Source organism: Harpia harpyja, chromosome 13 (genome assembly GCF_026419915.1).
Source record: "Harpia harpyja isolate bHarHar1 chromosome 13, bHarHar1 primary haplotype, whole genome shotgun sequence".
Taxonomy (NCBI): Eukaryota; Metazoa; Chordata; class Aves; order Accipitriformes; family Accipitridae; genus Harpia; species Harpia harpyja.
In genome coordinates this window covers 5178452-5201462 of record NC_068952.1, presented here as the reverse complement: position 1 = coordinate 5201462, position 23011 = coordinate 5178452, and the positions used below count along the sequence as shown (strand labels likewise).

General features: G+C 48.2%; 1 long non-coding RNA gene across 1 annotated transcript in view; it reads right to left on the bottom strand.

The window, feature by feature from the left end:
* Positions 1-9507: 9507 nt before the first annotated feature.
* LOC128150182 (uncharacterized) overlaps positions 9508-23011 on the bottom strand; it is a 28781-nt gene continuing 15277 nt past the window's right edge. The window contains exon 3 of the long non-coding RNA XR_008237964.1: positions 9508-9940. This is a non-coding gene — a long non-coding RNA (uncharacterized LOC128150182). The remainder of the gene's footprint in view (positions 9941-23011) is intronic.

Sequence of the window (23011 nt, the reverse complement as noted above, 5' to 3'; positions counted from 1 at the left end):
AACATTAAATAGTGGATGGGAATAATTTCTCCTTAAGAAAGAGAGAAAAAAAAAAAAAGATTACTAGGTCACAGATTCCCCCCTCCCTAATCTCTTCCACTAAGTCTCCTCTGAAGCAGTAGCTCCCAGGAAACTGCAGGTTTAGCCCACAAAGCTCCTTTTTGGCACCAGTTTCTTTTCTTGTGTTCCTAGATGAGGTAGTGTAGGTGCACAGAGGTGAAAAGATTTGTTTCAGCTTGCATGGAGTATCATGGGAAATTCTGCCTGCTTGTCCTTAATCATAACGCTATCAGCAATCATCCAGGCTTCTAACATGGCTTTCTCGTTAGCCCTGGGGACTCTCCATCCTGTGTTTTTCCCAAGTCTATCTCACCCTTCTTACTACCTCCTGCTGAGGTCTTTAATAAAGGCGTTTTATCTTTTCCGTGCTTAGGGGCAGGTCTCGGGTGCTCATCTTGCCCCAACCTTCTCCCACTTTGCATAGCACTGATTCATATGAAATACAGGCACATCCCGTATTTCACATGAATCATTCCCTTTTCAGCTCATGTTCCCAACGATAATATTTTTGTGGAGCAGTTTTATTCTATTAGCCCACAAAAAGCTCCATTACTCAAGCCTTTCCCAGATCATCTAGCGTGTTTCTCTAAGGAAGTTTTTTCCACAATGCTGCCTTATAATAAATCCCTTTCCTTACTAAAATGCAGGGGTGGAAGGATGCGGGGGAAATGAGTCTACCAGCAAATGGATGGACTCATGCAGCCGTTTCCCAACAGCTTACGCTCAGTAATTATTATTTCTGAGGACATGCGTGGATAAGAGAGCAGATAAAGCCTATAAAAGTGTATTTCTTTCTTCCTATACACATCTGGGTGCGGTGCAGGGAAGAGCACTCATCTTCACGGCTCTGTACATGTGCACATCTGCATACATGCATGTAAATGCACAGATGGTATCTGCCATAGCCCTGCCCAGCCTCCCCACTGCTCCCAAGCTCACCTATATCCCAGTGTGTGCACAGACAGTATTACACAGTTTGTCATCCCCCGGGGTTTCTGTCACAGTCCCCCAAGTCAGGAGTGGGGAAACCAAGGAGAATCACATCAGTTTGTGCCTCCCAAAATGGGGACATCCCATTGCAGCACCCCAAGGAGTCAGGGGGAAAAGGCAGCCACTCTCTGCAACTTTTAAAAAAACCAAACACAAAATCAAAACCAAACCCCCACACATGCTCAAAAATATTTACTCATCCTAAATTTTCCATTCCGGACATTGGCTTGGAGGTAAATTTCTTGTTTTAGAAAAACTGAGAAAATTTCAGCAAGTGTAGGGGACGTATTACACTTTCCCATTTCCAAAGAACAAATTGTGAAAGAGCCACTCTTACACATCTTTACACTGATTATGAGTTAAAAAAAAAAAAAAAAAAAAAGAAGAAAGAAAAAGCAAAAGCAAGACATACTGTTATGTCAAGAGCGAGTCCTTAATGCCCCTTTAGGGACGACATCCTTGTATGGCCTTAAAAGAGCAGCGAGTGCTGCTGCCACGGCTTGCAGGCCACCGCTGCTGGCTCCAGGGGACACTTGCCTGTGCACCCAGAGGTCCCAGGCGCACATTAGATCTCCCCTTAGCCCATCAGAGCAGAGAAACAACTCCAAACTCCCAGTACAACCCTGTAGCAAAAGGGGTAAATGAGCTCCTAATGCGTTGGTGATGGAGGATAAGGAGGGAAAGCAGGGCTTGGTTTTACGCAGCCCATACTGATTGCGCTGGGTGCTGAGGTTTGCGATTTGAAAAGGACACTGAAAAGGTGGGAATAGCCCAGAAGCTGTACAGGGAGGAAGAACTCTGAAGGGCGCAGGCAAACAGGGGAGGTGGTTTGGTTGCAGTTTATCTGCTTTCATGGAGACACTGACAGGACTCTGTAATCCAGCATAAAAACATGGCAGACTAACACAGGAAAAAATGAGCCGCGCTAGGCTAAAGGGCAGAGGATCAGACCGATGTTCCTCACTGGCTTTAATGTTCCTGAAGGGAGCCCTGATTTTATCTAGACGGTAGAAACCGGTGCTCAAGTTCCCTGGAGTGTAGGCAGCTGAGCCATGTGGCCAAGGTGCACTCAGGAGAGCAGACCTACCAAGAGGTCTTCTGCAGAGCAAAGCCTGCTCCTTACTAGCAGCACAGAAGGGGAAGGTGCTCAGAGGCTGCTGAGCCAGAACATGCAAAAACCTCTTCTTAAATACAGCATAGTCTTTGGGGAGGATGAGGACAAAAGGAAAAAGAAAAAAAAAAAATTAAAAAAATAACTCCCCCTCCCTCACAGGAAAATGGAGGCTGCAGGACACCAGGTTTTAAACATTTCCATGATTTTAGTGTGTATTGCCCTGCCATTCCTAGCCTTCAGCGTCTTTAAGGAGCGATGTGTCTGCCACACTCAAGTAGCGGAGAGCCTGTCTCCATCCAGGAGAGGGCCTTTGACCTTCTGGAGCTGGAAAGGATTCAGAAACCAAATACATTTCCTGAATCCCTGCAGAAATGTCAAGCTCTGAGCTTTTTGCACGCACCTCCCCTCCCCACTACAACGCGCACACCCGCATCCTCCAGCCCCACACCTCCTCCGAGCAAGTTGCTCCCTCTCCTAGTCGGGCGATCCCCTCGCAGACCCCCCGAGACCCCTCCTGGGATGAGGATTTTGCCAGCGAGTGAAGCAAAGCCCATCGTCTCCCCCCCGCCTCCCCTTCGCAGGATGCCCCTGCGCTGAGAGCACCTCGCCGCTGCTGCCAAGCCTCCTGACCCACCAGCGCAGAGAAGAGCCCGAGTACAAGGTATCCCATAAAAGCATCCTCCCCTCCCGAGCCAGCTCAGCTCCTTCTATGGGAACTCTCACCTTAGGAAACCTCGCTCCATGTTTTCAGTTGAGACTTGCTGGTGCCTCTTTTATACCTTCTTTTTTTTTTTTCGCCCCCTCTTCCTCCCCCTCTCCAAACATTTGTTTTTATGAGCTTCTTGTTGAGATCATAAAATACTGGGTTGGAGGACTATGAATTCAAAAGGAGGTATTCTTTGAAGGGAGCTTTTCTTCTTACAATTAAAATAATAATAAAATAAAAAAAGAAGGGAAAGAAATCCCCATCCCTCCCTTTCTTGCAAACACCCTCCTATTTTGCAGCACAACATCTAAGTAAGGATCTGGGCCCCTACATATCATCTTGCCTCTTAGATTTAATTAGAGCAGGTTTTTGCCACCTGGGAACCGCAGGTAGAGGTGAGCTGCGGCCAGCCCTGGTGTCAGGTCTCAGGCCCGAGGAAAGCAATTTGTTTTGGAGTTTTGCAGGCATAATAGTTAGTTGCCTGTTCCTGCTGGGTCAAACTTCCTACCAACCACACTCATGTCAGGAAGCACAGGGCAGTCAGCGGGAGCTGAGGACACCTTGCTTCATCTTTTCATCAGGAAGCCTAAAAACAATTTGTGGGGAGACCACCACCAGGCTGTCAGGTGGATACTCAAAAGCCCAGCTCCTTGGGGCCCTCCCCCCGTACATGGTGATAACACGTCACCCCCAAAGACACACACCTGATTTAACCCAGTGCTACAACTACTGCATGTTCATCACAGGACACGCTGGGATGTCCTGCACCTTTCAGGAGCATCACTGGTTTTGCAGGTGGGGAAACTGAGGCACAGGAGCTATATCACGACTTACCTAGTGGCCAACAGACCTGAGCTGCTCCCCTGACTGCTGTGCTCCAGACCCACTGGCTCTTGAGCGACTCGGGGCTGCCACTCGCTGCCTGGTGGGTTTAATTCAATTAAGTCATGTCCTGCCCACAGCACGGGAACAGCTGAGGGGGGCACGACTGACCCTTTAGGTAAGGAACGCTCTACTGGGATTTGAGGCACTATTAGCTAAACCTTGCAGCCTTTATTCAAGCAAACCTTCAGCTAAGAGGCATTCCTAAGGTGTAGCCTTAATTGGCTTATTTAAGATTAACTAGGCCGGCTGCCCAGGCCAGCTGAGTCAGCAAGGGAGTGTGGGGGGCTTTCCCCCCCTCATCTTCAAACAGGCTGTTAAGGGAGCGAGTCCCATCCACTCCCAGTGCCTTGCAAGCCTTGACTAGGCTCCGGATTAACTCCAAACCCTGCCGATGGCACAGGAGCAGTGGCTGACTAATTCCTGAAGCTGCTACTGTAAAATGCCTCGTTGCCGCTGTAGGCTCTGGCTCCTCCGCTCCATCGGGAAAGCGGATCGAGGGGTGCCTGGCTGACAGCCCCCTGCCCTTGGACGTCTCCCCTCCGCAGCACTGACCGCTCCCCACCATGGATCAAAGAAGGGATTTGCAAATGGCAGGGCTGAGGGCAAGATTTCTGCAAGGCAGATCCCCTGGTCCCCCATTATCGCTGCTTCTTTTAAAAGCAACAATTGTGTGCAAGGAGGAGGAGGAGGTCACATGAAGGATGCCTGAAATTCTTTCCAAACCACAGCCATTTCTGACCCATCACAAATTTCCCCGCTTACTCTGGCCTGTGAACTCTGGAAAATGCAATTAAAAAAGAAAAAGCAGAGGCCTGAAACCTCTGATTCAGGCGGGGTCTCTGACATTCATTAATGAGGCCAGCCTTACACGATGCTGATTCAATAGGAGCAACTGTCTGCTTCCAGCCCCAGTTCATCAAAAGTTCATCAGCCCTCCCTTCCGACAGAAAACCACCCAAAATTCGTGCTGCCTTCCCAGAAGTTAAGGGAGCAGCTTTTTTAATGGTTTAATGTGGCTGAAATTGCCATTTGCTGGATTGACAATGGAGATGAGCAGCACTTTATATCTCTATATATGTACTTATATATATATATATATATATACACACTATAACTTCCCCCTTACAGCATCTTCTTTCTGTAGCTGGATGCACCATGCATGGCCCAAAGCCCGGCTGCCCTGGCGAGGGGATGGCAGGCAGCTGCGGCTCCCACCCCAGTGGGGGCCAGCTTTTCGGGGAGGGCACAGGACAAGCCGCCGGTGTCACCAGAGCTGAGCCAGCAACTGCTGGGCACATTGTCCTTCTCCTCTCCGCCCACGTGTCAGCAAGCAGATCCTGATACCACCTCACTGATTTGTTATTTGATATTTGATTCTCCCCCCTCCCCGCCCCAGACACACACAGCCGCAGACACACAGCCGCCTCTGAACCGGTTGTTTTTAACTGTGGAGCTCATTTCCAGCGGTGGGAGCGGTGGAAAGCAGTGGCAAGAGGACATGGAGGGGGATGAATGGCTTCAGCAGGTTCAGAGGTGGCCCTGGGCTGACAATGGGTCTGGGCAAGAGGAGGTGGAGGGGGATGAATGGCTTTGGCACGTTCAGAGGTGGCCCCAAAATAAAAGTTAAAATATTGCAAAATGAAATTAAACTGAAACACAGGGGCTGTACACCTGGGAATAGGTGGGTTTTATTGCGAGCGGTCTACCCGTTCCAGGGCATTAGCCTCCTTCCCCAGTAAATGTCCCCTACCCGCTGGCTCCCCACGACATCCCAAGCCTCTCGGTGGCATGAGAGGCTCCCGCTGCTGCCGCAGGTCACACCGTACAAAGCTCACCACTTGATCCCCGAGGTAACATTATCACTGTCTGTTTAATACCATTAAGCAAAACTACCTGCGTGGGGCTGCCCGCGTAACGGGAGAACCTCCTGTGGCCACGGGCCAGGGTGTCTCCATCCAGCCTGGACCCACCGCTGGGGCAGGATGGGGACGGTCCCCGGAACGAACACCCCGCTGCTCCGGGCTGTGGGTTGCTCCAGCTGCTGGCGAAGTGGGATGGAGCCCCGTCTGCCCAGGGTCTGCAAAGGGTATCGGTGGTTTGGAGGGTGATGTACCTTGCTCTGAATCCATGGAATGACACCCGGACCTGCCGGCTGCTGTGGAGATGGGCGGGATGACTTCTCCAGAGCAGTCAATCGGGCTTGATTTTTGGGGACAGAGTCCACCTGGAAAAGCCGGGTGATTCCCCTCCGTGCTTCAACGTGCAGGAGCGTGCCTGGCTGCCTGCGCCAGCGTGCTCCTCTGCAGAAGGAGCTGCCTCTCACCGCGGAGTGGTATTTCCTCCCCAAAGAGCCTGAAATGTATCCTTTTGGATGAGAGGCATTTTATTGCTTTCAGTCGGGAATAACTGAGATGAGAAAGCACAGTATGGCTGGGATGAGACCCTGCGTCTAACCCTGATACTTGGTTTCCACAACAGAGAAATGCCGAAGCCCAACAATTATAACCAACAGCAATATTGCTTCCTTCAAGATTTGGTCCAGTGCAAGGCTAAAATGTTGCGGGGAGAATTTATTTTTAAGTTTTCCACCATACCAAAATTATAGAGCTTTTAAAAACCACCCCCCCCCCAAAAAAAAGTTGAACGTTTCCGTACTTCTCTGTATTTCAAAGCACAGAATTAAGAGAAAACTGTCACGGATTTGAAAAACAGAAATTCAGTCAACTTGGAGCCCACTGGCTGGTTTCTACCCCAAGCTCTCTGAGCAGTTTTTAAGGGGGATAAAGCAACAACCTCTATTTTACAGATGGAGGAACCAAATCATGTTTTGGATAAGCATCTGAAAGCCAGTCAAGCAAAGTCAGTAGCGGCATTGGAAAAGCCATCCATGTCTCCTGACTTCTCCACAGGTTTGCCACCCAGGGACTAAATGAGCAAAATAGACCTCAAACTGGTCACAAGGGAATGCAGAAAGCGCAGATGAGATGCCAATTAAAAAGAAACTAAATTGTACCCACCACAACATGCAGTTAAAGCAATTAATTCCTTCCACAGACAGAAAAAAACCATTTTGAAGTCTGCGGCTTTGCTGGCAGATTCCTCCCCGTGACCTGCAAATGAGAAAAGGCGGCACGAAGGGCTTTTCCCCTGCCTGGTGCGGTGGTCTGGGGAGCAGGAGGTGCTGGCAATGCTACCCAGGGCTGCATGGAGGAGGCTGGGTGGGCTAAAACGCTGCATCAAGGGTAGGGCTGAGGTTGGGGGAACTTTTGATCTTAATTTGCCTGGGTTTCTTTGGAAAAGTGTTGTGTTCAGATTCCAGTTGCAGCTTTTTAGCTGCAAGACATTATTTTCACTCCCAGCCCAATGGAGAACACATCACCTGTGGGGATGCGGAATTATAAAAACACAGGAAGAAAGCTCATGGTGGCTATTCAGGCCAGACATCCATCTGTAACCAGGGTTTTCAAACTCAGGTTGTAGCCTCCCCACCTCACGGCAGTTCTCTGTGTGCTTCAAGTGTCTTTAAAAAGGGTCCCCTGAATGGCAAGCAATGCTAATCTGTATTTAAAAGTGATTTCTCATGAGCCACTGGAGGGCTGTTGGGGCAGGAGTGGCTGGAAGAAAGGCTACAGGCCCCCGGTTGTCATCTCCAGGAGCTCAGGTTTTGGTTATTCAGGCCCATTGCATGGAAAGTGACTTTCTAGAAATACCTCACTCTCTAGATGTTCGGTGCTGGCTGCCTGTCCAGCCCTGTAATTTGGCTGCCCTAGGAAAGATCGGGGCTAGGACCAGGCAGCGTTTGCCACCGCAAGGCAGGGATGGGGTACCGTGGCTTCACGGGGCAGCAGCACCACAGGGAGACATCACTCAACACGCACACCCCACAAGGGGTATGAGATGTAGTTGGGACTGTAAAAAACAAAGAATAGCTCCAACAATTCTACAGCATACGGTTATATTTTCATTTACACCAGCTTGGCTTTTTTTTTTTTTTTTAAACACATTTCTGTCTACAGATGTAATTGGATTTACTGGGCCTAACAGCTGAGTGCCAATCATGTTTCCATGGAGAAAACAGTTGGTCTAGCTCATTCTCACATGTACTCTTATCTCCAGCTCCTTCGGAGGCGCTGCCTTTGTCGCTGCCCGAGAAGCACCCTCGCACCGAGGACAGGAGTCCCAGGGAAATAATCAGGAACACAGAGGCTCGGCGTGCTCACAGCATCCCAACAGCTTTTTACGTGGGTTTGAGGCATTTCCTTTGCAAGCCCTGCCAGGAGCAGACAGCACAGAGCTCCAAAAAGCAGAGCATCCTGGGGAGACCGAGCCTCCCCAGCTCCACTTGAACCCCTCTTCTGCACCAAAAGGTACCTTATGCAATAGAAAATGCAAACCAAGGGGTTCAAGGGCTCACAGGAGCTGACGTCAGGGAGTTTACACTCCTTTCTCCCTGGTCTGTGCACCTCGCCTCTCCCTGCTTTGGGAACTAGTGAAAAATGCTCGCTGCAACCTCCACACAAATAACGCATCGCTTCAGACACCTCTTGGCGTGCACTTTCACGTGCAGCATCATAGGAGTGAAGCTGCCCTTCATCTTTGAGGTGGGACTGCCAGAAAACCACAGCCAGGCCCACTCCCACCTTTCATGCCTCGTTAATGAAACTGGGCTTTGGGAATTGCAATGGGGCCGGCTGGCATCGGCAGCCTGGGTCTGCTCTGCACTGCCTCAGGAAGCCGCTCTTCCCTGCCCTGTGCCACCCCGTGCTCCCGAGAGCATCGTGTGGTACCCACGGGGCTCGGATGCCTGTCCGCACGGAGCGGGGCTGGCAAAACCAACGCAGTCTGCTTACGGCTAAGGGTGGCTCCCGGCTGCACAGTGGCTGTAGCCAGTGGCCTCCCTCTGTGTTAGACATCCCTCGCCTCCCGGCTTTCTTAGGCTCCCCTGGCAAAGTTTCTTCAGGTGCACTGACTTGCGACCCACAGCCAGCTTAGCTTTCTATCAAGAGCTGCTTATAACCCCACCGCTCCCCAGTTTCGCCAACCCTCCTGCCCGTGCCGGCGAGGGAGGACGCAATCCGCAGGGCAATTTGTCCGGGGTTTGTCCAAAGCCACGGCACAGCGGTGGTCCCACGGTCGGGGGCATCCTGGTCCCCCCCCGCAGCCTCTCCTTTCGCTGGCAGTCGCTGCCTCCCGAGCTGCCTTTGCAGCCTGGCTGTGCACCCGCTGCTACGGATGCCAGGCAAGGGGTGGAATCAATGGTAAGCAGGCTGCATTTTAATTACCCTTTATATAATGCAAACGTGACTGTATTAATAATCCTTGCAAGCCATGCGACTGTCTTACACAACCTTTAATTACTCAGGGAGCTCAGCATTTTCCATTGTCGTACAGTTTGCTTTATCTTTTATTATCTTGCCAGGCCCTGAGACACAAAAAGAAATGCTTTCTGCAACTTCATCCAAGCCAGGCATCTGAAAGCTTTGTACCTGCTCCAAGACCATCATGTTTCCCTCCCTTTATTTCCTCAGAGCACACAGCCAGAACATCACCCAAATGCATATCATTATTAGTAAGTGTATAGGCACAGGGTGGCTTCCCCTCCAAAAAAACCCCACCTTTGTGTTGAAAGGGTTATTTCTGAGGAGCTATCTGTATTACAGCAATAAAAGATGAGGCTAATGTGTGCTTGACACATTGCATGGGGCCAGACCCAGCAAAGCACTTAAGAAAGCGAATAAAGCTCTTAAGCACATTTTCCCATTGACTGGAGCTTACCTTTTATTAAGCACTAAACATGAGCATATGGGTGTTTGCAGAAAGGGGAATTAGGCTCTGACGTGGCATCCTGGATCAATCAGATTTTTCCAGTGGCTTCAGCAGCAGCAGGAAAAATAACTACTCATCAGCCTGAACTGGAAGTTGTCATCATTTCATGGTGATTGGCATGCTAAAAAGCCTCTGTGGGACAAAAAGCAGAGCTCCTATGTCCTCTTGCACTTCATACCGTCAACAGCACTCAGGTGCTCCTTAAGTTTCTTTGGTCCTCAATGTCCTGGAGGGTAAGATTTGCTCCATTTCATTCCCCGCTCCCCAGTGCAAAGTCATGACGGGCGACTTCATGCAATCCTTCGTGAGTCGTGTCAACACACCAGACTTCCCTGGGGTCTGCTGTAACACTTGCAGGTCTGCTGAGAGATTGGACATAATAAAATAATAAAGAATATAAGAATATAAATAATAATAAAATAACGTTTCATCACATTTTTGCAAAGCATCCAAGTGGTCATCAAAAACTGATAGATCATATTTATTTTGCAAATTTTGTGCTTAGAAAAAAGCAGTAAAAAATAATAAATAAGAAGGTGTTCCTTTCTCACAAGGGGGTTCCCTCAGCGCTGCCCGACCCATGGCCCAGCCTTCTGCTGCTGCGGATACGGACAGAGATCCATAGGGAGACCTCAAGCAGAGCTGCCTGGAAACATACCCAAACTCAGACCCACTGATAAAGGGAATACCTCAAATTTCCCCCCCCTTAGAAGTCTCCTGCAACTGTTTTTTCATACATCTACCAATGCCATTAAAATAAGGTCGCAGCTGGCAAAATGGTCATAGAAAAACTAAAATACTACTTCTCTGGGCCTGATTCTGATACTGGTTTGCACTGGCACCAGAGATTTCATCAATACCACTGCCGATGTGTATCTGCAGAATTGCAACCAGAATTGAGGCTAAAAATAAATAAATAATGAAATATTAAGAGAGGCAAAATTCAGTATTTAAAGCATTTGTGGATGTTTCCCACCACCCCACCCCCAAAGCTTTTATGTACAATTAGCTCTCCTAAGGTCCCTATTGGGGATCATTTCATTAAATAATAGCTCAATGCTGAGTTACAGAAATTAGTCTATAAAATATTATAGGGCATGTTAAATGATGCGTGAAAATAAACTAGGTCAGTTGGGCAATAGGGATTTCTAGTCTCTGGAAGGTCACACATCTCTTTCTGAGGGACATGACAACAATCACAGATATGTAGGAGCTGCCATTCTGGCTCAGGCTGTTGGTCCTTTTCCTTCTCTACCTTGGCCTGGCAATCAGCACTGCCAGATGTTTCACTGCACAACCCCACCTGAACAAATTTCCCAAGGCAGAACTTCTCCAAAGCCCCCAGGAGTTAAGACTGCAGAGTGTTTAAAGACTTACAGCTCTCTGAAAGCTCTTAAAAAAAATGAAATATGGTTATTCCTCTAGATGTCTTTGTTATTTGTGGACATTTTGCCCTGCTTGGCCTCGCTTTTGTTTTATGGCAGCGAGTTCCACATAGATTGGGTAGGGGAAAAAAATTGGTTTCCTTAAATGAGTTTTGAAATTATGCCCTTTCTGCTCCTTTTAGTGTTCAAGAGTTCAGTGCGTTACAGGTAGGAGAGAAAAGCAGGGAAGGAGATAGAGGGAAATATCAGATGAACAGGAGGTGATGCTGTAGCACAAAGTGTTAACAAGATCCTTACATATACATTCAGAAGAGTTTTTAACCTGGAGCTAAAACACAGCATCAGTGTCCTGGTGCCCATGGTTGCAAAAAGACACAGTAAAAATTGAGAAGAGAGCAGAACCAGGCCACAAAACCAGCTTCAGAGCTGGAGAAGATGCCTATAGGGAGGCATCCGGAGTCATCTATCTTATTGAGACAGTGGATTCAATTACAGTGCATGAGCACATAACTGCAGGCATTAAAAGGCTCTGTCAGAAAAAGGGAGAACAAAAAGTAAAAGCTGTAGACTGAAGCTGGACAAACTGAGTTAGAAATACATCAACAGTGCAAGCTTGAGAGTCGCAGGCAAACGCCAAAGGAAACAGCAGAGTCTCCATCTTTTGAGATGGTCCAAGCCAGCTTGGATAGCTGCCTGGAAGACATGTTTTAGCCAAAAAACAAGCTAACAGACTCGGTGCATGAGGGATGAGGTGTGGTTGCATGGCCTCAAACGTGGGGAAGGTGGGACTGGCCATGCCTTCTCACCTGCTGCTCTGTGGACAGTGCATGGCAGACTGTAAGGGAGTCATTTCAGTACAAATCGCTTCCCAAAAATGCATCTTTTCCTGAAGACTGCAGTGCTGTAGAACCCACCAAACTGCAGCTATCAAAAGAGGATTGATATCATGGATAAGGGTGTTGAAAGGAAACAGAAACACCTCCAGGAATGTGTCATGGGATGAGAAGGGTCATCCCCACCTCTCACAAGGCAGCGAGGGCTGGGGACAGCCAAGTTAGATGGCTACATCTCATCCCTTCATGCAGGGGAGGAAAGCAGAAGGTTTTCAAAAGGGGTTTCTTTGCTATAAAGCTTCAGCAGAGCTGGTGGTTAGTAGCAGGGATCAAGGGCTGAGCTGGGAGGACTGCCCTCCCAGTCACACACACCCCATGCCTGGGCACACTCACCTGTGGCATTGTAACACCACAGGGAACTTCATTAACTTCATCACAGTCCTCTGCTTTAGGAAGGGGTTGGTTCTACAAACAGTAGCATCAATTAACACCATTAACTCCCAAATTGTAGTTAATACCTAACTATGGTCAGCACCTTGCACATAGTTACCCTTGCAAAGAAAAAAAAAAAAGGGAGCCCTGTCCACCCCCCAGCACAGGCTCACTCAGAAGATGACTCCAGCACAGATGCTATAAGGGGCTCCCTTCGGTCCCAAGCCACCATGGCGGTCAGGGTTAGCTCTGTGCCACTGCTGGGGTGGCACAAGCCCTGCCCTGGGCTGCTGGCCTCAAACCCTGGGGGAAGCAGCACCACGTGGCCCTCACCCACAGCCCTCAGAAATTATACAGATGCAAAATACCATTTTCATTCAAGGATGCAGAGAAGGAAACTCGCCACACAACCCTCACCCCTTGCATGAGCAAGGAAGTCCAGATCCAGTGAGCTCTGCCTTCTCCTTTAATTAGTTTTAGGCATGAAAATGGTTTCCTGCTTCTATCAGCTTTTCCTGATACAGTAATGAATGTGCTTTCTTGCAGAAGGAATACCGATTGAGAGGTAAAGCCATTGCCTGAAGAGAGCTGGGCGTCCAAGGAAGTGCTAATTAGTCCCTATTTGAGAAATCTGGTTAAAGCAAGTGAGCAGGTGTTGCTAGAAATTGGAAATAATCTGTACAAACATGTTCTTTCCTATGTGACAGCAGAGCTAATTACACCTCCTTGGGTCACCACTCCATTTTACATAATATCTCTCTGTCGAAAGTGTATTACTGCCTGGCACCGGCTGCCAGATGAAACACTTTAGCACTTGGTGTCAGTGGTGGATTAACCCCTTCTCCCATCACGGCTTGAGAGGAAGGATGTTGCTACCAACCCCACTTGCTCCAAAGACAGGGAGAATATCTCACATCTCCCTTTGGGCACGTGAGGCACCATGCAGTGTACCCTGCCTCGTGCTCTGCTGTACCGTCACCAGCAAGTTTTGATCTTGCTTGGTGTCAGGAAGAGTTTATGGATGGTTATGTCTACACCCCACTTCCGTGGCGTCCGATCAAAGCTTTGCAACCTCCTGAAAAACCAAAATGTCCCCCGGGGGAAGCTGATGATTGATATACCGAGAGGAGACGATGCTGCTGCAGCAACAGAAGTAATCGCAGAGCTAATTATTGGTTATATAAGACATTTTTGCATGCAGGCTTTCGCAGGTGCAACATCATTGCATCAGCTTGATCTCAGGCCGGCATGAGGTGTCCGTGCACATCTGTGAAGCTGGAATCAAGAAAAATGGGAAGCGATCGCTCGGTACAAGCCAGCACAGGAGGAAAGCAGCCAGCTGCGGGTTGATTTGAACAGGAAGAATTTCCTAAGCACCCTCCCAAAACAGAGGTATCTCTGCGTTATTTAGCAAGTGTCGTGCAATATTAACTCCTGGTTTGCACCACATCCATAGGAAGAGACAGGGGCTCAACGCAGATGGCGTGGACAGAGAGACATCTGCAAGTCACTGCGTGACCTGGGAGACATGCACGGCGCCCTGGGCCTTGGTTTGCTGTTGCAAAGGGATGCACAGATGTGTTGGTAATGCCTGGGAAGCAAGAACTGTTGGAGGAAGGGAACACAAACACCACGTTTGTGAGCAAAAGCCTGTCTCTGGAGTGCCTGCTGAGGCAATGAGGTGTGCTCTCCTTGCAGGCAGAGTATGTTGGTACACCTCGGCAGAGGCTTTGCTACGGCCACGTGCCTCCAGCCTTTTGTACCAGGATGAGGATGCCTGCACCCCAGGATTTGCTCCTGCCACAGAGACACCCTGGCCCTCCCACCTGGTGTATATAGGATAATAAATGAGGACAGATGCAGTACCAAGGCTGTGATAAATCAGCTGAGCGCAGACAGAATATGCTCCTGACAGCAGGCTGGCCATGGGACATTTCAGCCCAAAGGTGAAACGCAAGCCCAGGTAGACCTGGTACCCAACAGGTCCGAGGAACGGAGACAAATTCGCAGTGTATTGCAGGGTAATGTGAATTTTGCGTCCTTGCAGCTTCAGTCACAGTGCAGGCTAGGCAGGTGAGAGCTCCTGGTAAAACACCAGGTATGTTAGCCAGCCCATGGAGCTTTCACGGAAAAGTCCTTTCTCTAAGGGCCAAACCTGCTCAGCGTCCACCGCTGAGCCACCTTTCTAGCAGCAGCGCTTTCCCCAGCACTTACGGCCACGTCTGCAGCCAGTCCTAACGAACGGGCAGCTGAGCCCAGAGCCTCGGGGACGGTGGCACGGCCGTGGGACCGGCGGCGGGGCAGCCCCGGCCAAAGCCGAGCAGAAGGGCTGTGCTCCTCGGCGGCACAGCTGCCCCTGCAGTTGCTCCCAGCTCTCCTTGTCCCAGCAGCTGAGCACGGCCGGGCTGGATATGGAGGGAAGGGGGAGACATCGACCCCCTTTGTAAAGCTGATTCCAGACATACTGCCCTACGCACGCACCCTGCAAAGAGGGCCCGTTAGGGCTTAGCTCATCAGAGCCGGGATCACACTGGGGATGAATTGGCGAAAGCATAATGGGAACTGGTATTTAAGACACAGGACTGAATTGTGTCTCTATAGAAATGCTTGGTTTGGGTCCTATTTTCTTCCCCTTCCCCCTGTTAACTGCTTCAAAGGTCCAGGGGGAATGTGCGTTATTGCCTGCAGAAGAAAACAGCCGCAGCTGATCAGGGTGGTGTCCCTTTCCACCCGTCAGAGAGCCCACACTCATGCTCAGTTTTTCCTAAAGCCACTTCTGACTCCCAACTCTGCATCCACTCGGAGCTATCAACTTACATATCAGACAGACTGACATGGCCCTGAATTTATAATGTCTGATTATGTGGTCTGTTAACAATGGCAGAACGATGGTGATGTTCCCATTCCTGAGATAAGGATCAGAGATACAGAAGTAAAATATTGTCCCACTGAAGTCTTTGTCAGAGCAGGGGCTAATGCTCCACCGCTGCTCCATTGTCCCTTTTCAATCAGGGATGTCCCCGTACTTGATCCCACAGAGGTGGGATGCAAGTGTCTTACTATGACAGCAGAAACATGTCTCCCTCTCTCAGATGGCCTGTTGTGCCCTGGAGACATGTCCTTCCCTCAGCTTTCTCTTCTTTCAGTCTCAGTAGGTCCAGCTAGTTTGACCTTTTCTTGTAGACCACATTCCTAGTGTGATGTTTGCCTTTTTCATAACATCATTACGATGCTGACTCATGTCCAATTAAAGTTCGAGTATTATGCAGGAGGCTTAGAAATGTCCTACCTGAGACATGGGAACTGGCTCCAGTCTGAAGACGGCTGCAATGATGCTGGCTTTAAAAATAAATCTTGTGGGTTAAAATAAGAGCATACCTTGGATACACCTTCAGGTTTCTGAGCCATCTAGGTCAAAACTGCTAAGACTGGATATGTGATCATTTTGTTTAAGTCAAAGCTGAGATTCATCATTCAAATGACATGTGAAGATGGGATTTTAAGCAAGTACGCACATTTCATAGAGCTTCTAATAAGCTGCCTCCACTGGCAGGTACTTTAAAGTCCAGTGCAAGGAGTGGTCACCATACATGACTCACTTCAGCCCTGAGGCCCTACTTTATCTGTAGGTGACGTACCAGCTCTTGCAACGATGGAGAAACCTGGTCAGCTCTGTGCTGCTTGCATGGCCTGACTTTGTAATGTGGGACAGGGATGGTGAATATGAATCTGAATTAGCTCAGCTTAGGAGATGAAGGATGCAGTACAGACTCAGAAAAGCTTATGTGAAGAGTGGTTTCGGGCAAGTCCATAGCTCTAACTACTGCTGCCATGCGTGTGCGTGACACTGTGTGAAGCCTTCTGCTTACCAGCTCCCCCTGCCCCTTAATCCTGCAGCAGCTCCTGTTTGCTGCACGGCCATGGGATCTGCTGATGCCCAGAGAAGAGCTGGGAGCCAGACTGGACCGGATTTGGGATCGGCGAGGGAGAAGATCAGGGAGCAACCCCACTACCTGTTATGACTGCAGAGGCAGATAAAACAAAAGCACACCCTCCCTTGCTCTGACAGCCGCCATCCAGCTGTGGAGAAGCGTGCTTTTCTGCTGCAAACAAAACCTCTTTCCTCTGCCATCTCTGATGCTGCTTCAGTTTGCAAAGAAAGGCTGCTAATGTGCTCACCCGTTGACAGAGTGGACTTGCAGGATAGTTTATGGCACCTACTGTACTCTCAGCTCGGAGCTGTAAAACAATATTCACTGTAGCTACTGTGCAGGGCTTGGCTAGTACAGCCACATCCAGAAGTATCCAGCAAGAAAAAAAATGAAGCTATTAAAAACACTCACACACAAGCCAGGAAACATCTTATTATAGATCTTGGTTTGAAGAAGGGAAATTAAAAACCCATATCCACACTCAGCATATGCCCAACTATATTTGTCTGATCCATTTATTATCTTAGCCAATGCAATTTCAATGTTGCACTACTCCAGTCGTTCACACTAAAAAAAACCCCAACAACCCAACGCACAAGATGCCATCGCTGGTTTACAGCTGTGGCCTATCCTGTTTCTCCGAACATTTGCTGATTTGGCATAAGCACAATACTGAGGGAAGAGCACGGTGGGGGCTGGGATCCAACTGGAAGATGTGGATCACAGTAAAACAGCCTCTTTCTATATTAATAGCAGCGGTCTCTCAGAAGCGCAGCAATTTGTTCGTGCGCTGATCTTTAAAGTTGAGGTGGAGAAGGCATCACTTTGGATGGGTTCCTTCACTAAAGATGTACCTCGTGCATGCACTTCTCAGGCTGCAGAATTGAAAATAAAAGCTCTGGCAATGACACGCCATACATACAAAGTTAAATATGCAATGGAAAACATTACAGCTTGGTTAGCTTTTGCTCCCATAGTGTAAAGATTGGAAATCGATGCTGCAAGTACTTTATGAAGAAGGAAGAAGCTTGGCGCTGGATTAAAGAAGCGTTCATGCTCATGAGTAAGCGTGGAAGAAACCCAGTCGTGTTGTAGGCTGAGAATCTCCAAAGCCAACTGCAGGTGTAACCATGCCAAAATCACCAGCAAGCCTGCTGCCTCCATAGGAGAGGTGCCACGGGGTGCTCCACGGTGTTTCAGCGGGAGGGACGCTGTGCTGTAGCCGTGACCCCCGGGCAGGTTTGCACCTCCTCTTCTTGCACAGAGCAGATACCGAAATGTCACAACTTCAACGTGAGCTGGAAGCGCTCTGTTGGCTGGAAGAGCCAAAATGGTTTGAGTAGCTACTTCTGTGTCCTTGATGCAGCAAGCTTATATGGGGCTCTGCAACACTTGCTTTTATTAATAGCCTGGATGTCCTGAGCATTTTTCTTTTTTGGTTCTCACGAGTTATTTTCACTGCACAGCTTCCCATGATCACTCAATTTTGGGAGCTGATTACACCAACTGGTGGGATAAATCCCCGCAGATGAAAAAAACCAAAACCAACCCACACCCAGAGAATCAAGAGTGTTTCTATAAAAAGTTAGGAACATGTGCGTGGCATTGTGGGTACAAACAAGACACAGCACGTATCTGCCTTTCCTTTGCTGAGAAAAGCTCATTCGGTTACGTGGAGCTTTAAACAAAGAAGATGCTGGTTGTGCATCATGTGCCACTTTTGATGGTACTGGCCCTTTGACTAGCCCCGCCTTGTGCAAGCACTCAAGGTATTACTCAATGAGGGTAAGGGAATTACATTTCCATGCTAGTTCTGTTCTCCTGTTTGTAGTGAAGTGCTAGGGATCAGATCTGCCTGTGACTTGCTTTTGCATGAAAATCTGCACTCTTCTAATACTTTGAACATCCTAGGAAAGGCCATTGTTCAGGGACAGAAAGTCCTCTCGGGCGCAAGGAGGGCTGGACAGGTGGGGAAAAGCCTTTGGTGTAAATGGGTTTATTCCTACAGCCTGCCTAGGCAGAGATGTCAGGTTGCACAGCTACAGCAGTGATGTTAAACACCTATGGCAACATCTTGGTCCTGTAAAAATCAATAGCAAAACCTTCTTGGATCCTGGACTCTATCCAGGCTGTGGAAACAGCAAATTATGCAGAAAAAGCTAGCATTAGAGAAGAGCTATAGGAGTAAGAGCTTCCAAAGGCCTTTGGGGTTTGTTTCCTCCAACAACGAGGTATCAAGGGAGCTTGAAGGACGGATTTAAGCAACTGCAGTGGGACTTGGACAAAACAGGGGTCTTTGTGAAGGTCCAACACAAACTACCGGGGCATACAGGGACACATGCATTGAGCTCTGCGGAGGTATAAACCTACTCACACACCCTCCTCTCGCACAGGTACTGGCAGGGCCAGTTTTTATAAATACAAGAAACTATGTTTGTACGTGCAGACAAATTCCCATATCCACTAAAATACAGAAGCCACCCTAAGGAGGATGTATCGTACACATCTCTGGGGGATGTGCATGCCATGTTATTCATAGCAGCCCACACTGAAAGACGACTCCTTTTGCCTAGGCTATGAAGTGAAACGCTCAGGAGTGTGCTCCTTAACTCACTGTGTAGGTAGCACCACATAATCATCAACTACATGACGGCAGACTATTTCCCCCTCCCACATTCAGTTCCTATTCTGGATCGTGATCACTCACTGAATGAGAACTCAGGATTTCATTTTACACCCATCCGTTTGCCTTTTTATTGTACCATACTCAGACTCTGCTCTGAAGACAGGTCTATTAATATTCTCGGGGATTTTTGTTTGATCTTTGTCTGTGTATTGACAGGGTGAACACTAACAGCACAGGAAGAAAGTCTTCTTGCCTCCAACTCAGGTATTTGGACACAAACCTGCCAGCTGCCAAAGTCTTACTCAGTCCCTGGCTTGGACTCGCTTAAAGCATATAAAATCTTCTGGGAATTTCTCCTGTAAAATCCATATGAGCTTATGCAAATTACTTCCCCCTGCAGAGGTTTGACATAGCATAACCTAGAGGTACTAGGCTGACAAACAGACCTGGCACCAACAAATTTCATAATTCCCAGCAGTATGAATATTAGAGCTATTCTAGAAGAAGCTTGCCAGAATTTTAACTGGGGAAAAACACTGAATTTTCACTATCTTTATTTTCAGAAATGTCTGAACTTCTCTAAATAAAAAAAAAATTTAGCTGGAGGTAGAAGCTGCCAGCATGAGACAAGTCAGGCTGGTGGCTGAGGCCAAAGCAAGTGGGAAGCAAATGGTGGTACCTGCATGCAACATAACTCAGCCTTGCTGTATGAGAGATAAGGGCCACCTGATGGCACCTCCAGAGCAGCTGTGGATCCTGTCGTCACAGAACACCTGGGACACACGGTGGGGGTCCCCACATTTTGGTGTCAGAGCACTGAGTCTGTGGGCAAGTAGTACACCTGGTCTGATGTATTGAAGAAAAGTAGTGTAGAAAGCAAATCTGTCTAGTGTCTTATCTGCTAGGCTATGCTTTCTCCCTGACATATGTGACCATAGACCACATATGCATCCTTATGTGTGATGTGTATGTGGGCCTCTGTGAGAAAGACAGGAGAGACCTGATCTACGACAGCATCCAAAGCTAATGCTGTTGAAAAGACAGGGAACTGGAAGATACTCTCTTCACAGTCACTAACAATATGGATGTTTTAGCACCATCCTCCGCATAGCTAAGATAAAAATAACCTTTCTATAAATGTACCACTGTATTCTGAGGTCGAATAAGACTCCCAATAAAATCACTCCAAGGCTTTTGGAAAACAATTTACTATTTATCTCACTAAAGAAAGCTAGTCCCTAGTTTTTCCTTGTCTTTTCTCACTAGGGCTCTAAAGCCCCTGGAGGATACCTATTTCGATAAATTGCATAACAAATTACATTTCAGGGCTGTACATCTCCGTTGCAGAGTATGGAAGCAGTGTAAGGCCGCCTGTTTTCATGAGCTATTTTGAGATACGGCGGACAGCCATGGCTTTCTCAGAATCCATCAGCGTCGCAGTAAATGTTTGTTCCTAAGCATGCACACGTACACCCACCACCGCACGTCTCTCATTGACCCGATGGTTCTCACATATTGCCCCCAAACAGACATTTCCCCTCACACCAGAGGATGACCAAAAAGGTGTTCCACTTGAGAAGGTCTGATAGCAAAAGGAAAGAATTCAGCTCATCCCCATGGTGGCCTTCCAGCTTTGATCCCCTAGATAACCACTGCATCTGGTGACCATCTGTGCTTAAAAATGGCTTCCCAGGAAGAAATGCATAGGCTCGGCATGGGGAGGTCGGTTATTTTTAACCGACACCCATTCCACCTTGGTGTCTCAGGAAAACAAGCATGTTCAGCAGAATCGGTCCTTTAGAGTCAACGTGTGCTATCACAATGTAATGTTACTTTTGGCAAACAAACCAGTATCACCTACTTGCCCAGGCTCATCCACGTACAGCATGGCTGCCAAGGGAAAACAGGATGAAGAAAGGATGACACATTACTAATCTCTAACCATGCATGTTCAAAGTGCAAATGGAAAGAATGAACACCCTTGACACTACACTCCCCTGTTTATCACCGGAATAAATGAAGCCCCGGCTGTGACCGGGTAACTTTCCCCATAGCATGAGTATGCTTCTGTCCTAGGCAGAGGGTCAAGGAGAGAGCTGTGACTCCAAACCTCTTCAGCTCCAGAGCTTCTTGGCTAGGACTGTTAATCACAGCAGTGCCAGGGACACGGGGACACTAAAACTGGGCTGTATCAGATGACCAACAACTCCCACTGCAAGGCAACAGAGAGCAAGGGCTCAGTGTCTGGACTGCCTACTGTTCAAGAAGACCTAAACGAAATAAAACCCAGGAACCCGTAGAATGAAAACCCTTCCCTCATCCTTTCTTCCCCCTGCCTGGTCAAGGGCAAGTGGGAAGAAAGGGGAAGCACTGCTCCGTCTGCATCTCTCTGCTCTGGTCAACACCCTGCCTTGTCTTTGAGATGGTGGAGCTACGATGCTGCTTTGCATTTGCTGCCACACGCCTTGTGCAGAGTATCCTGCGTAAACACTGCAAATCTTGACTTTGCACTGCTGAGATGTGCGTACACGCCTGAGTCATGGCTTCAATGTGATTGACAGCCCTCTGCTCCAGAAGCCTCCAGAGAGCTTAAGCTGTGGGAGTTTTCTAAGCAAGGATGTTATGTAAGTGGAGAGCTATTTTTGTTCAAAGTTTAGTTCTGTACTCTACGAGACTAAAAATATATGCACACAAAGCTAAAGAACACATTTCTAAAACTCATTAAACAGCCATGCCCTTTCTCCCATGATCCTTTTCCTGGTGGTGGCATCTGCCAAAGGTGTTACGTGCACTGTGGAGAGCAAGGCTTCTCCTTTGTAACCAGCCTCCTCCTCTGCCTTCATCATCCTCCCAGACCACAGTGCAGCACTCAGGACACCGCAAGCACTTCTGCCACAAAGAAATGGGGGTAGCAACGCTGGAACAGAAAATAAGGTTACCTTAAGGTGGCCACAGACAACTGCTGCAGCTCTGAAACCAGACCGAATTCAGCACCTGGGGCAGCCCTTACCTGCCGGCTGCAAAGTCCTTTTTGCAAAGCAATGGCTTTGTGACCCCAAATGATGAGGAGGAAGGATGTCCTGCCAGGCAGTTAAGGGCAGCACAAGAGGTTTTGAGCTACTGGGAGAGGAAAGACAGCTACCTGGCTAACAGCTGCTTTATTTTAGCAGAAGTCAGCGCTAGAAGGAAGCAAGTCCCCCTCAGGTTCGTACTCTGATCTTGAAGCAGCACGTAGAGATGACCTGGCAATGCAACATCATCACTTCTCTGCTCTGCCCAGAATTTTCTGAGTGATCTTGGGTCAGTGCCTTAGGCACAGATTCACAGAGGTCTACAGAAAAGCCTTCGGGAGACAGCCAAACAAGCAAAAGTCAGCATGCCTTGGTTCCTCCCTCTGTAAAATTCAGATAGCAGCAGAGCCCTACCTCCCCCAGTGTCAGCATTATACCTTTCTTGTTGGCTGGGAGGTGATCAAGAGGATGGGAGCAGGAGCCAAAATGAATAGGGTATAGCTCAGGCACAAGCTAAGCCTTTGATTCTGTCCCATGAAACTTTTAGACTGAATAAATCAGGCCTGTAACTGTTTAGATGCTATGAAAAAAACCCACTGAACTTCTAGGAGATTGTCTACCATTAGTTAAAGACTTCAGACAGTTAAATGATACTTGCTAATTCTGGTGCTCCGCTAGGCCCAGACATCTATCCCTGCTGGCAGCTCTAATGAGGACTTTGGTCTGCACAAGAAATGGTTATTCATCATCAGATCTCCTTGCGCCTTATGTAAATGTTCTGCTTCATCTCAGAAGAAAGGAAAAGAAAGAAAAAAATAAAGCTATAAATAAAAAGTAAGTAGCTATTTTTGGAAAAGAATTTTCTTCCTGGTGTATGTGTGTCTGTGCGTGTGTAAACAATTATCTTCTGCATTTCTGTCAGCTTATCTAATCTCTTAAACAAATACCAAAGTTGTTAGGGTTTTGGTTTTTTTTATGGCCTGGTTGTCTTAATCAGTCTCTCCAAAGGACTCCTTCAGGGGTCAGGTTCTGCAAGCACTGCCACACGTCCCAGTGGTGCCCATCGTGGTAATCGAGCTGCAACCGATGCACAAGGCAAAGTCTGGCCCTTGGAGTCATTGCTTGATCCCGTGTCCTGTAAGGACATAATTCCCTATAGCTATCTACCTCTATATTTATACCTGCTTATTGCATGTGCTTTAATCTTCACT